Below are 12733 nucleotides of genomic sequence, written 5' to 3'. Positions count from 1 at the left end.
AACAAAGGGATGATGCTGTGCGCGTCTTTCTCCTTTTGTGTGTGTTTCATCAGCTCCCCCTCCCCATGGCTCTTGTAATAAGGCAGTGGTGTATAGCTGGGCCTTTCATTCTTGTGCACTTAAAAATAAATGTCACTGCAGGAGAAATGCTGGCTGTGCTAGGATTGAGCAGAAATTGATTTTGAAATGATAGTAAACATTTGTTAAACCAGACACTGAACTTCACCCACTATGGTGGTTACATTACTTAGTTCAGTGTTTTTAATGCTCAATGTAATTCCTATTTTAAAAGAATTTAAGGAACAACCCACAGGTTTCTGAATATACAAACTCAGAAATTCCATACTGTCTGGGAATCTGATAGTCATGTTGTTTTAGATAACTGGATTTTACACTTGGTAGATACGCCAGCGCACTAATATCACTCAGGTGTAATTGATCATCCTGTTTGCTCGCAAGGATAATGAGAGCCGCTGTGCCCCAGTGCTATGATTCTTATTGTTTAGACAGTGTTGGTGACATACTGTGCATGTGTAGTAGCCACATGTACTATAATAGTCCTTAAACTATTGGGATCACTGTCAGTATTTAAGTGTTGGAGGTACTTTTTTATCTTGAAAAAAATGAGAGATTTTTTAAAAAGTTTAAACTGTTTCACAATCAGTCCTTTAAATTTCATTTAACCTAAAACCTGAAATTTCAGTAACAGACAAAAACTCTTTAACAAGGCTGCCATCCAACTTAAAAGGTGCCCACCGTGGCTTTCACATTTGTAAAAATGTATTCTTTGAAGTGCAGCAATAGAATCCTCTGCTCCTAAGGAGTACAAGAGGGTATCTCCTAACTGTATGCTCCATATCATTTTATTTTCTGTAAATTTTGAAGTTAAATATGCATAAAGCAAATAATTATATACAAGAATAGATAAATAGTCTATATATAAAAGTTTAAGAACATCTGTGAATCCAAAGACACGATTATAAGAGTCAAAAAGCAGTCCACGGGCTTCCCTGGTGGCACAGTGGTTGAGAATCTGCCTGCCAATGCAGGGGACACGGGTTCGAGCCCTGGTCTGGGAAGATCCCACATGCCGCGGAGCGACTAGGCCCGTGAGCCACAATTACTGAGCCTGCATGTCTGGAGCCTGTGCTCCGCAACGGGAGAGGCCGCGACAGTGAGAGGCCCGCGCACCGCGATGAAGAGTGGCCCCCGCTTGCTGCAACTAGAGAAAGCCCTCGCACATAAACGAAGACCCAACACAGCCAAAAAAAAAAAAAGCAGTCCACAAAGAGGGAGAAGATTTTTGCAATAATATATCCAACACAGGACTGGTAGTCAGAATATATAAAGAACTCCTAGAAATCAGTAATAAAAAGACCCAACGAAAAAGTGGGCAAAAGGCTTAAACAATCACTTCACAAAAGAGGATATCCAAGGTGCTAAATACACTGTACTTAATCACCAGAGAAATTCAAATGAAACCACAAGGTAATATCTCTACTATCTACCAGAATGGCTAAAGTGAAAAAATCCAGACAACACCAAGCATTGGTGAGGATGTAGGGCAACTAGAGCTATCATATATTGATGATAGTGTGGATTGGTACAGCCACTCTGGAAAACTGTTTAGCTCTATCTATTAAAGCCAAATGCATGGATGTCCTATAACCCAGAAATTCCACTTCTGGGCAGAATGAATTCTCCAACAGAAATGCATCAATATGTTCACCAAAGGTCATGTACTAGAACAGTGCTGTCCAGTAGGGTAGCCACTAGCCACATGTAGCTACTTAAATTAATGAAAATTAAATTAAAATTCAGTTCCTCAAAATTGAAGATGATTCAAAGAAATAGAAAGATATCCCATGCTCCTAGATTGGAAGAATTAATGTTATTAAAATGTCATAATATCCAAAGAAATCTATAGATTTAATGCAATCCCTATCAAAATACCCAGGACATTTTTGACAGAACTAGAACAAATAATCCTAAAACTTATGTGGAACCATAAAAGACCCCAAATTGCCACAGCAATCCTGAGAAAAAAGAACAAAACTGGCAGATACACACACTACTATATCTAAGATAGATAACCAACAAGGACCTACTGTATAGCACAGGGAACTCTACTCAGTATTCTGTGATAACCTATATGAGAAAATAACCTAAAAAAGAATGAATATATGTATATATATAATCGAATCACTTTGCTGTACACCTGAAACTAACACAACATTGTAAATCAACTATACTCCAATAAAATTAAATACAAACAAACAAACAAAAAAACACCAAAAAACAAAGCTGGAGGTATAACCCTGCCAAATTCCAGACTATACTACAAAGTTACAGTAATCAAAACAGCATGGTATTGGCACAAAAACAGACACGTAGATCAATGGAACAGAAAAGAGAACCTGGAAATAAACCCACACACCTATGGTTAATCAATCTATGACAAAGGGGGCAAGAATATATAATGGAGAAGAGACAGCCTCTTCAACAAGTGGTGCTGGGAAAACTGGACAGCCACATGTAAAACAGTGAGATTAGAACATTCCCTTACACCGTATACTACAAAAATAAACTTTAAAAGGGTTTAAAGACCTAAATGTAAGACATGAAACCATAAAACTCTTGGAAGAGAACATAGGACACTCTTTGACATAATTTGGAGCAATATTTCCTTGGATCAGTCTCCTAAGGCAAAAGACATAAAAGCAAAATAAACAAATGGGACCTAATTAAACTTAAAAGCTTTTGCACAGCAAAAGAAACCGTCAACAAATGAAAAGACAACCTATAGGATGGGAGAAAATATTTGAAAATGATGATACCAACAAGGGATTAATGTCCAAAATATACAAACAGCTCATACTGCTCAATATTAAAAAAAATCCAGTCAAAAAATGGGCAGAAGACTTGAATAGACGTTTTTTCCAAAGAAGACATAGAGATGGCTAACAGGCACAAGGAAAGATGCCCAACATCACTAATTATTAGAGAATTGCAAATCAAAACCACAATGAGGTATCACCTCACACCTGTCAGAATGGCTGTCATCAAAAGGACCACAAATAACAAATGTTGGAGAGGATGTGGAGAAAAGGGAACCCTCGTACACTGTTGCTGGGAATGTAAGTTGGTGCAGTCACTATGGAAAACAGTATGATGCTCCTTAAAAAACTGAAAATAGAACTACCATATAATCCAGCAATTCCACTCCTGAGTATATATCTGGAAAAAATGAAAACACTAATTCAGAAAGATTTATGCACCCCAATGTTCATAGCAGCACTATTTACAATAGCCAAGACATGGAAGCAACCCAAGTGCCCATCAACAGACAATTGGATTAAGAAGATGTGGTGTGTATATACAATGGAATATTACTCTGCCATAAAAAGAATGAAATACTGCCATTTGTAGCAATGTGGATGGACCTAGAGAATATTATGCTTAGTGAAATAAGACAGAGAAAGACAAATACTATATGATATCACTTATATGTAGAATCTAAAAAATGAATGTATATGCAAAATAGACTCACAGATATAAAAAACAAACTTGTGGTTATCAAAGGGGAGAAGGAAGGGGAGAGGGACAAATTAGGGATATGGGATTAACAGATACAAACTACTATACATAAAATAGATAAGCAACAAGGATATACTGTATGACAGGGAATTATACCTATTATCTGGTAATAACCTATAATGCAAAAATACTGAATCACTATGCTGAATACACCTGAAACTAATACAATATTGTAAATCAAGTATACTTAAGCTAAAAAAATTCAGTTCCTCATTTGCACTAGCTACATTTCAAGGGCTCAATAGCTGCACATGGGTTGTGGCTATCATACTGGGCATTGAAGACATAGAACATTTTCATTATTGCAGAAAGCTCTATTGGACAGCACTCTACTAGAATGTTCACTATTCATTCATAGCCCCAAACTGAAAACTACTCAGATGTCCATTAAAGTAGAATGGATAAGTTATTTGTGGTATATTGACACAATGAAATACTATACGGTGATGAGAATAAGTGATCTACAATTATATACAATACTATGGTTGAATCTCACAATGGAATGTTGAACAAAAGAAGCCAGACACAAAAGAGAACATACTGTATGATTCCAAATGCATAAAGGTCAAAAACAGGCAAAACTAATTTATGGTGACAGAAGTCAAGACAGTGGTTGACCTGGGCATGGGGTAGTGACTGGAAAAGCACACGGTAGATGTTCTGGAATGCAGCTTATGATGTGTTTCTTGATCTGAGTGTGCTTAGTTTGTGAAGATTTGAGTTGTACACTAACGATTTGTGCACCTTTCTGTATGTATGTTATATACAGTGGTGTGCTGGCAAACCAGCTTTCCAGGAAAAAAAAAAAGAAAGAAAAAGGAAAAATCCCTGATTTGTAGTGTTGGTTGCCAATTTCCATGGTGTAAATACTCCCAGCATGATGGATTTCAGGCTGGCTACCGATGATTAAACGGGTCATGAATCCCCTGAATATTTAAGTATTCACTCTTGTGAGCTGGTATCTCTACTAAACAAACAAAAAACTAACCCCAGAGAATCCCCAGAAAAGGAATTCCTCAGTTCAGTTCTCACTCCTAACTTTCACAGGCCCTCCTGGAGTCTTGGGGACCAGAGGGGAAGGACTGAGTAGGCAGGAGGGAAAGGGTTTGCTAGTCTGACTGTCCACTGCCTCCATGTTAGACTGAGGTGGGACTAGGTTCTAACAACCTTTGTCCTTTTAAAGACTAGCTTGGTAAGCCAGTCTTGGTATTACCATCCACTCAGTATGATTGGCTTAGGGGTGGACATGTGACTAAATTCTGGCCAATAAGACATGGGGGTGGTGTGCTGGGGGACTTCTGGGAAAAGTTGCATCACTGCCTGGGTTGATGGGGGCCATCTTTTTTTTTTTTAATATTTATTTATTTGGCTGTGCTGGGTCTTAGTTGCGACAGACAGGATCTTCATTGCTGCATGCGGGATCTTTAGTTGTGGCATGTGAACTCTTAGTTGCTGCATGTGGGATCTAGTTCCCTGACCAGGGATTGAACCCAGATTCCCTGCATTGGAAGCACAGAGTTTTAGCCACTGGACCACCAGGGAAGTCCCCGACGGGGGTCATCTTGCAATGCAGAAAATGTTGGTGCAAGAAGATGGAAAGAACCTGGGTCCTTAATGATGTCCATCCTTGACCACTGAAATTGAGAACCCTAAAGCTGTTCCATCTCAGGACTTTCCTCCCTATGCGGAAATAATAAATGTCTTTATTGTTAAAAAAAAGAAAAAGACGTGGCTTTTGTCACAGTTTCGCTTTCAAAAGAGGGCTGCTCTTTCTCTGCATCTTCACTGAGAACAGGGGAGCAGCCTCCATGTGGAAGGAGCACTTCATGTGGAGTCAGGCTGGGAGCATCAAAGTTTCAGCCACAGACACGCTGGGTGACCTGGTCCAGTCCCCAATCTGCATCTTAGTTTCTCCATCTCTGGTGTGAGGCAGTTGGGGTAGAGAGTCCCAGGGTAAGTCCTAAAGGGTCAGCAAAGGACCTCTTACATCCAATCTGCAAGGTAGGGAGAACACGTTTTCTTGCATTGTCCCATTGTGTGCCTGTGATGGGACCTGGTGAAAGGCTGGCATCTGGCTGGCCCCTGATTAGAGCCTGTCAGATGAAGGTGGCCAAGCATGCCATGCTGTGTTTCAACACCAGCCTGGGGCTGGCTGGGGAGGGAGAGGGAACACGTGATCTCCCCTTGAAACGGTCTTGGGAGGACCCTGCAGGGAAGACCGAGTGAGTTCTGCAGCTCTCGTTGTGGGATGCAAGAGCCAGAGGTGAAAGACAGAACAAACTCTTACTGAGCGTCTATGTGCTCACCAAACTCTCAGTCACCCCGGAAACTGGGTCTCATTATCCCATTTCATAGCTGAATAAACGGAGGCTTGGATGATTTAAATACATTTGCTCCAGTGGTTTTTGAACCTGCGTCTTTCAGCTCTTGCTGTTTTTACTGTATTAGACTACATCCCCAGCCTTAGCCACATTCCTAGGAGAGACAGACATCATCCAGTGGCTGAAGGGCCTGGCGGATGGGCAGAGGAAAGCTCTGGAATGACTCTCTCTCGAGCAAGGCCTGGAGGTCACCTGCGGACATGTAGTCTAGGTGGGGTCAGGTGGGAAGAGGGAGCAGCCCTTAGAAGCTGATGGTTTGGGGGCTAATGGAGGACACGGTTCTTAAGTGCAGAGAGAAGCAAATAGAAGGAACTCTAGGAGGTGAAAATGGATCAAGCTCTCAGAGGGACTAGTGTGGCCAGTGCCCTGGGCTTGGGCCCGGAAGCCCTGCTTTTGAATCCTGTCTCCTCCGTCGGTGGCCCCTGGGTCCATGGGGCATGTGACTTCTCTGTTGGGGCCTCTCTCTCCTGTCTGGGAAGTGTGCAGGCCTGCACACTTCTGTGGTGACATCACAGAGGAAGACCAGCCTTTCCTAATCACCCTGGGCACAGTTCCAGGTGCAGGAGGGGTAGCCAATCTAGGGTAGCCCTTGGCAGAGAAATGGCAATGTCCTTACACATTGCTGTTTTGCAAGTCAGTCCTCTCAGTGTACTTGACTTTGGGGTGCCATGGGTGACAACTCTGGGGGTCATGCTTTCCTTGGCAAGATTTCTAGATACAGAAACCAACCCAAGACTCAGTCTCTAGATCCTTCCCTTTTCCACGCTCCCAGGGTTGTGGCAGAATAGGCCGGAGGGGGACAAGAGGGTGGCAAGGAGGCCAGTTAGGAGGCTAGGACAGTGGTACAGGTGATGACGATGGTGTCCTTGGTCCTGGGGCTTAGAGGTGGAGGTGGCAAGATGGGGTCAGATTTGAAAGTGAAACTGTTAGGATTTTCAGATTAATTGGTTTGGGGGTAGATGAGAAGGAGAGCAGTAAAAACTGAGAAAGTTTGGGGCTTGAGCACATGGAAGGACTGAGCTGCCATTTCCTGAGATGGGGAAGATGACGGGCAGCTTGGGTGGGGTCTATGAGTCAAGATGTAAGGTTTTGACATGTTCTATCTGAGATGCGCTGTAGACACCCGAGTGGACAACCGAGTGGAGATATGGGGTGGACAGTTGGATATCTGAGTCTGGAGTTCAGGGAGAGTCTGGAGTTCAGGGAGAGTCTGGAGCTGGAGATGTAAATTTGGGGACCGTCAGTGTATGGAAGCTGCTCAGTACCATGAGGTGGATGAGGTCACCCAGGGAGCCCGCTGCCAGGGGACGGGGAAGTGCAGAAACTCTGCCAGCAAGGAGTGCTCTGCAAAAGCTGGGGATACTGCTACTGTTATTAGTACTACATTAAGCACTCAAGCTGAGGTTGACGCCCTCTTGCCAAGGACTCTAATATAAAATGGTTGTGCATTTAAAACTGAGATTAGCTGTCAGATGCTGAGCACTCACTACAGTCAGACTCTGACTCAACCAGAGAACTCTGAGGAGGGGCAGCCAGGATGTTTATGGGGCTGTAGAATGGACTCTCCACTCAAGGGGTGGGGGTGAAGGAGCGGACTTGACTCTACCCTTGTCTTTTTGTCCAGCTGCAGATTATCGAAAATTGAGCCCTGGAAAGACTCATCTGGGGTGTATCCCTGACCCCCACCATTTTCCAGCTGTGTCACCTAGACTAGCTTCTTCATGTCCTTGAGCTTCAGTTTCCTCAGGCCTGAAATGGCCACACTGACCCCTCCTGTGCAGAGTTGCTTCTAGGAAGCAAGAAGGCCACACAAAGAAATGATCGTAAGGCCTTGTAAGCCCTTTACCTGTGATACCTCATTTGATCCTCAGAGCAACCCGCTTGAGGTGGACAGTCCTTTCAACTTCCATTTTACAGATGAGGAAACTGAGGCTCAGAGAGACATGGCTAGCCGAAGTCACTCCTTCTATTCCCTTGCCCATTCCAAAATCAGACCTCAGCAAGGAATGGACAAAGGTTTCATTTCACAGACTAATGATTATTGGGTAGTGCCTGCACATGTTCAGAGGGAGTCTGAGGTTGCATTCAGGCTCAGTAGGAAAGAGCACTGCAGTTGATTAGCAATGTCTACTCTGGGCAGAGAAGTGGTAAATTGCAGAGTGTGCCCCATCATTTGCCCTCTTAGCTTTCAAGTCCTTCCTTCTGTTGACAGCGAAGTCTCTGCAGAGGTAACATTTACAATGAGCAGAGCAGCAAACAGAAGTGTCTGGTCCAAACCCCGGATTCATCTCCAAAGTCCCCATCTCTCCTCATTTCCCACATTCTGTTACCAAAGACTTGGGTCATATTAAGCTGTGTAGAGAGAGGGTGGTCAAAAGACAAGACTTTCAAGTTTCTTGAGCATCTTCTCAGTGCCTGGCACCAAGCTAGATGCTCCTTGTGGTACACCACATCTGGGCATCAAACCAAAAGGCTATTATGACTATTTCCATTTTACAGATGAGCAAATTGAGGTTTCTAGACGTTAAGTAGCTTGCTCCAGATCACACAGCTGGTTAGTGTCAGTGCCATGTTGCACTTGAACTCAGGTACTGTCTATCACATCACACCAACTCTGAGGGAGAGTCAAGCCCATCCAGAGACTTTTTCAGCCTGCGATTCCTTCCAGCCCTGTGGGCAGCCTGTGAGCTTAGCAGAGACAAGCCCCACCTGATTTCTCTGTGGCTCTCTTTCCTGCTTGGCTACAGGCTCAGTCTTCCCTGTGGCCCCAAAGCCCCTCCTCCCCCAGATCCGTCCTTTGAGGCCACCTCTACCTCACAGGGAGCTCTGTGGAGCTGCCATGTGCTGGTGGCGAAGAAGAGGTTGTGAAGCATCTGTTCTTGGAGCCTGGCTCCTGGGGGAATCCTGGGCTGCCCTGCCCAGCTGGGGCCAGATGGAGGAGGCTCCCACGCCTCCAGCCTCTCTGAGGATCCAGGCTGGTCCCCCTCCTCCTCACTCAGTGCTTAAGGCTGGAAACGGCTCACAGGCCTGCACTTGCAGGGAGACGACCTGACTTCCCTCCTGCAGCCTTGTGGCCAAAACCCTCAGGGCTTCCCCTCCCCTGTTCTTGCCTCCTCTCCCTGCCTTAGTCTTTTCATCTGCTTGACTGGGCAGAGGGGCATGGAGGTCTGCTGGGGCTGTCTCTGCGAGGGGCTGAGATGAGCTAAGATGCTTGGAAGGTAAGATGGGGCCGGGGATGTGGTAGGGCCTGGGAGGAGTGGGCCCAGCCTGGTCTGCTTCATGGCTGCCCAGCTCCTGAGAGGCCAGTGGATGGTCCCACTTCACCCAGTGTCTGAATCTGTGGGTACTGGGTAGACGCCTGCCCATTGCCCTACTCCTCCCTGCCCTAGATCCACGTTCCCTGCTGACTCTCCCTGACCTCCTGAACTCTAACTCCTAGGAGATGGGTCTTGCTTGGGAAACTCTAGGGCTTGTTTTTCCTTCTGGGGACTTTCCTTTCTGCCCTTCTCAATCGGCAGGGTGTAGGGGTGTGGAAACCTAAACAGGAACAAGCTGTGATTCCTATCCTAAGTTTTCCAGGTTTTAATGGTCTTTGGCATCTTTGCATGTACTGAGCAAGATAATTTTGTGAGCTAAGAAGGTTCAAGGATTCCCTGTTAGGTGTCTAAATTCGCAGAGCGGGAAAGGAGGTGCTAAAAAAAAGAGGGTGTGTGTCCATGGCAGGGCCCTCCTGGGACTTCCGGCTTCATCCCTCATTGCTCCGGGTCAGGTGTATGTGGATGTCTGGGGCTCTTGTGGTTCTGCATCCCTTCCAGAACCTGCGTGAAGGCCTCTGGTCTGCGAGCCCAGGAGGCCGCCCATAAGACATCTGCTTCACCTCGATTTGCTCACTTGTCTGGTTGTTCCATAAACATCTACTGAGGCAGCAATTTACAGGTTGGGTCTGAGGAGGGGCCCAGATGGGGGGAAGTCAGAAGGGAGATCCGTTGACCCAGTTTGGAAACCCCGGGGTCTCCTTGGGCAGTTGGCAATGATGGGTGTGTTGGAGGGGAACTGATGGTCACTCTCAGATTTCTGGCCTGAAGAACTGAGTGGTGGTGATGGTGGTGGTGATGGTGGTATCCTAAACCAAAACAGCAAAATCAAGCAAGCCAGCATGGAGGGGAAGACAAGGAGTTCAGTTTGGGACAGGCTGTATTTGAGCAGTGGAGACGGGGGCTTCCCAGGGGAGCCAGGCAGCAGAAGGCAGAAGGAATCAGAAGCTCAGGCAGAACTGGGGTGGGAGAGAGCCGGGACGCTGCCGGCCTAGACGCTGCAGTTGAGAGCAGAGTGAGGATGAAATGGTCTGGAGTGTGTGGGGCGAGAAGGCCAGCAGGATTGGAGTCTCGGGGGACCCAGCATCCCAGGGCAGGTGCTGGAAGAATCCACCCACCTCCAGCACCAAAGGAGACCAGGAATGGATGGTCAGAGCCCAGAGAGCCAGAGGGGCTGGAGGAGAACCTGAGGGCTCAGATTCAGGAACCCAGTGGAGGAGTTACCTAGAAGACTGATGTGACCAACAGAGTCAGATGCAGCTGAGAACTGGAAACTCTGGGATGGACTTAGCGACACAGGTGCTGATGCGGTGTTGGTGTGGGGTTGCAGGAGCCAGACTGAAGCAGACTAAGGGTGCTGAAAGGGGTGCTGTGAGCACTTCTTAGACAAGTGCAGAGAAAAGGTAAAGAGTCTGATTGGACAATGTGAGGAGAAGAATCCGGCAGAGAAGGGGAGAGATGATGGAGGAAGGGGTGGGCCTGGACAATCCCATGGGACCCAGCCTGCCATTGCCTGGGACACCCTTCTCCAATTGAAATCTGAACAGACCCCAACCTGTAGATGTTAGCAGAGCTGCTCTGGCTGAAGCAATGGGTGGTGGAGCTCCTGGGTTCTGCCTGCCTGGGCTCCCCTCACCCTCCAAGGAGCCTCACAGTTGCCCTGAGCTCCTGGAACCCACTGGCCTCAGTCCCCTTCATTTTAGAGATGAGGACGGGCTGGCCAAAGCCACAGAGAGAATCTGGTGGCAGAGTCAGGAGCTTCAGCTTCTCCCCCTCTAGCGCCTCATCCACAGTGTCTGACTGTGCATTTATTTATTCAACAAACATTGAGTGCCTACTGCATGCTAGGTGCTGGGCCTGTTGGCGTGGGGTGGGGCGGTGAGGGGAGAGGGGAATTCAGAGATGTGCAGGAACTGCTTCTGACCAGCCCAGAATACCCATGACCATACCCTGGAGTCCTCAGGAGCTGGATGCACAAAGCCCTGTCCTGGGGTGTCGACCCCTATTAGTGCAGACAGGCGGGGCTCCGAAGGGCCTGGCTTGAGCCCAGAAGGTTCTGGAAAGCCCTCCGTACTCAGCAGCCCCAGCCTTCTCCACTGCTGGCTGCTCCCAGGAGTGAGGGCACAGCCACCCTGACCCTCCGTGGGGCAGGTGTCCCTGGGCTCCGACCTGCTCCCCCTGTGGCAGCCTTCCCACCTGGCCTGGGGCTGGGGCTTTGACACCTGATTACGCCACAACAGCAACCTTGGTGACAACAATAACATTTATTGAGCTTGTCCTATCTGTCAGAAAGCTTATCACTCTTGACCTATGCCCTCCTCGGTACCCATGGCAGCCAGCAGCCAGGCTGGGCTCCCCCGGCCCCTGAACACCACTCTTTGCACAATAAACCCATTGCCACCTTGCCCTTCCCAGCCCGCCTGGTGATGATCGCTCCCAGACGGGAGGGGCCGGCTCTCCCCACCCCGACTGCAGCAGCCCTTTGATGTTCAAACAATTGACAGTTGGGATTTCGACTATATGCAAGAGAGGTCCCCAACCCCATGATTCGGGACATGTAACCAATGGCGCAGATTTGAACAGACACTGGTGAGCGGGCCGAAGGGAGATGACAAGTAGAGGGAGGCTAAGGTGGGGGCCCTGAACTCACGCAGACTCACAGTCCCGCCTCACCACGGAGAGGGGATGGGGAGGTTATGCACGTCCTCCCAACCTGCAGCAAATGATGGTGGCTTCGAGGGGGTTCAGGGCACATCATGGGAGGAAGCGGGTGGCTGCCAGGGGGAGAGGTGAAGGCGACTCTGGGGTAAGGGTGGCAGCGTGAGTCGATGAAGGCGGGGCTGATGACGACTAGGGGAGTGAGCCCCAGGCGCTGTGACCTTGAGCCCCGGGGTACACCTGATTGTGTCCATCTTCTAGACGTGTGAGCGTCAGGGAGCCATGAGAGAATGTTACGGGCAAAATCATCTATGGCTTCAGTAGATGGAAATGAATTAGTAAATGAGGGGCTGCATGGTGGGGCTACTCCAGGAAGGGTTTCCTAGGACACTGAACTCCAAGGAGCGTGTTCTGTGGCGCACCCATCCCGTGAGACATTCCTTGTGGCCACCTAGATTTGGGAAGATCACTGGGCTTTCTCTTTCCTATGGAGCCTCACAACACAGCACCACATTAAAGGCTCTGAAAAGTCCAGCAAAACCCGCTTGACTTGTCTCACTCAGCATTTCCCACACTCACTTGACCATGGAATTAAAAAAAAAGTAACCCCATTAATATCCCTTGGAGGAACCCTGAACCACACTTTGGGAAGTGCTCATACAGAGGGATTCGCAAAGTGAGATGTCTCTTGCAGACGTCAGGAGTCTTCTGTGTTGCCCTCCCCCCAACCATCATATCACATCACACCCTGATCAGACCCCTGGAGCTCTCTGGCCAAACATC

The 12733-nt window shown here is 47.4% G+C and overlaps 1 protein-coding gene across 1 annotated transcript in view; it reads right to left on the bottom strand.

Moving 5' to 3' along the window:
- The window catches only part of BEAN1 (brain expressed associated with NEDD4 1), a 38962-nt gene that overhangs the window by 17046 nt on the left and 9183 nt on the right, over positions 1–12733 (bottom strand). The window lies entirely within an intron of this gene.

Source organism: Balaenoptera ricei, chromosome 19 (genome assembly GCF_028023285.1).
Source record: "Balaenoptera ricei isolate mBalRic1 chromosome 19, mBalRic1.hap2, whole genome shotgun sequence".
Lineage (NCBI taxonomy): Eukaryota > Metazoa > Chordata > Mammalia > Artiodactyla > Balaenopteridae > Balaenoptera > Balaenoptera ricei.
Note: the sequence above shows the minus strand (reverse complement) of the source record. Positions and strands in the feature narration are given on the sequence as shown.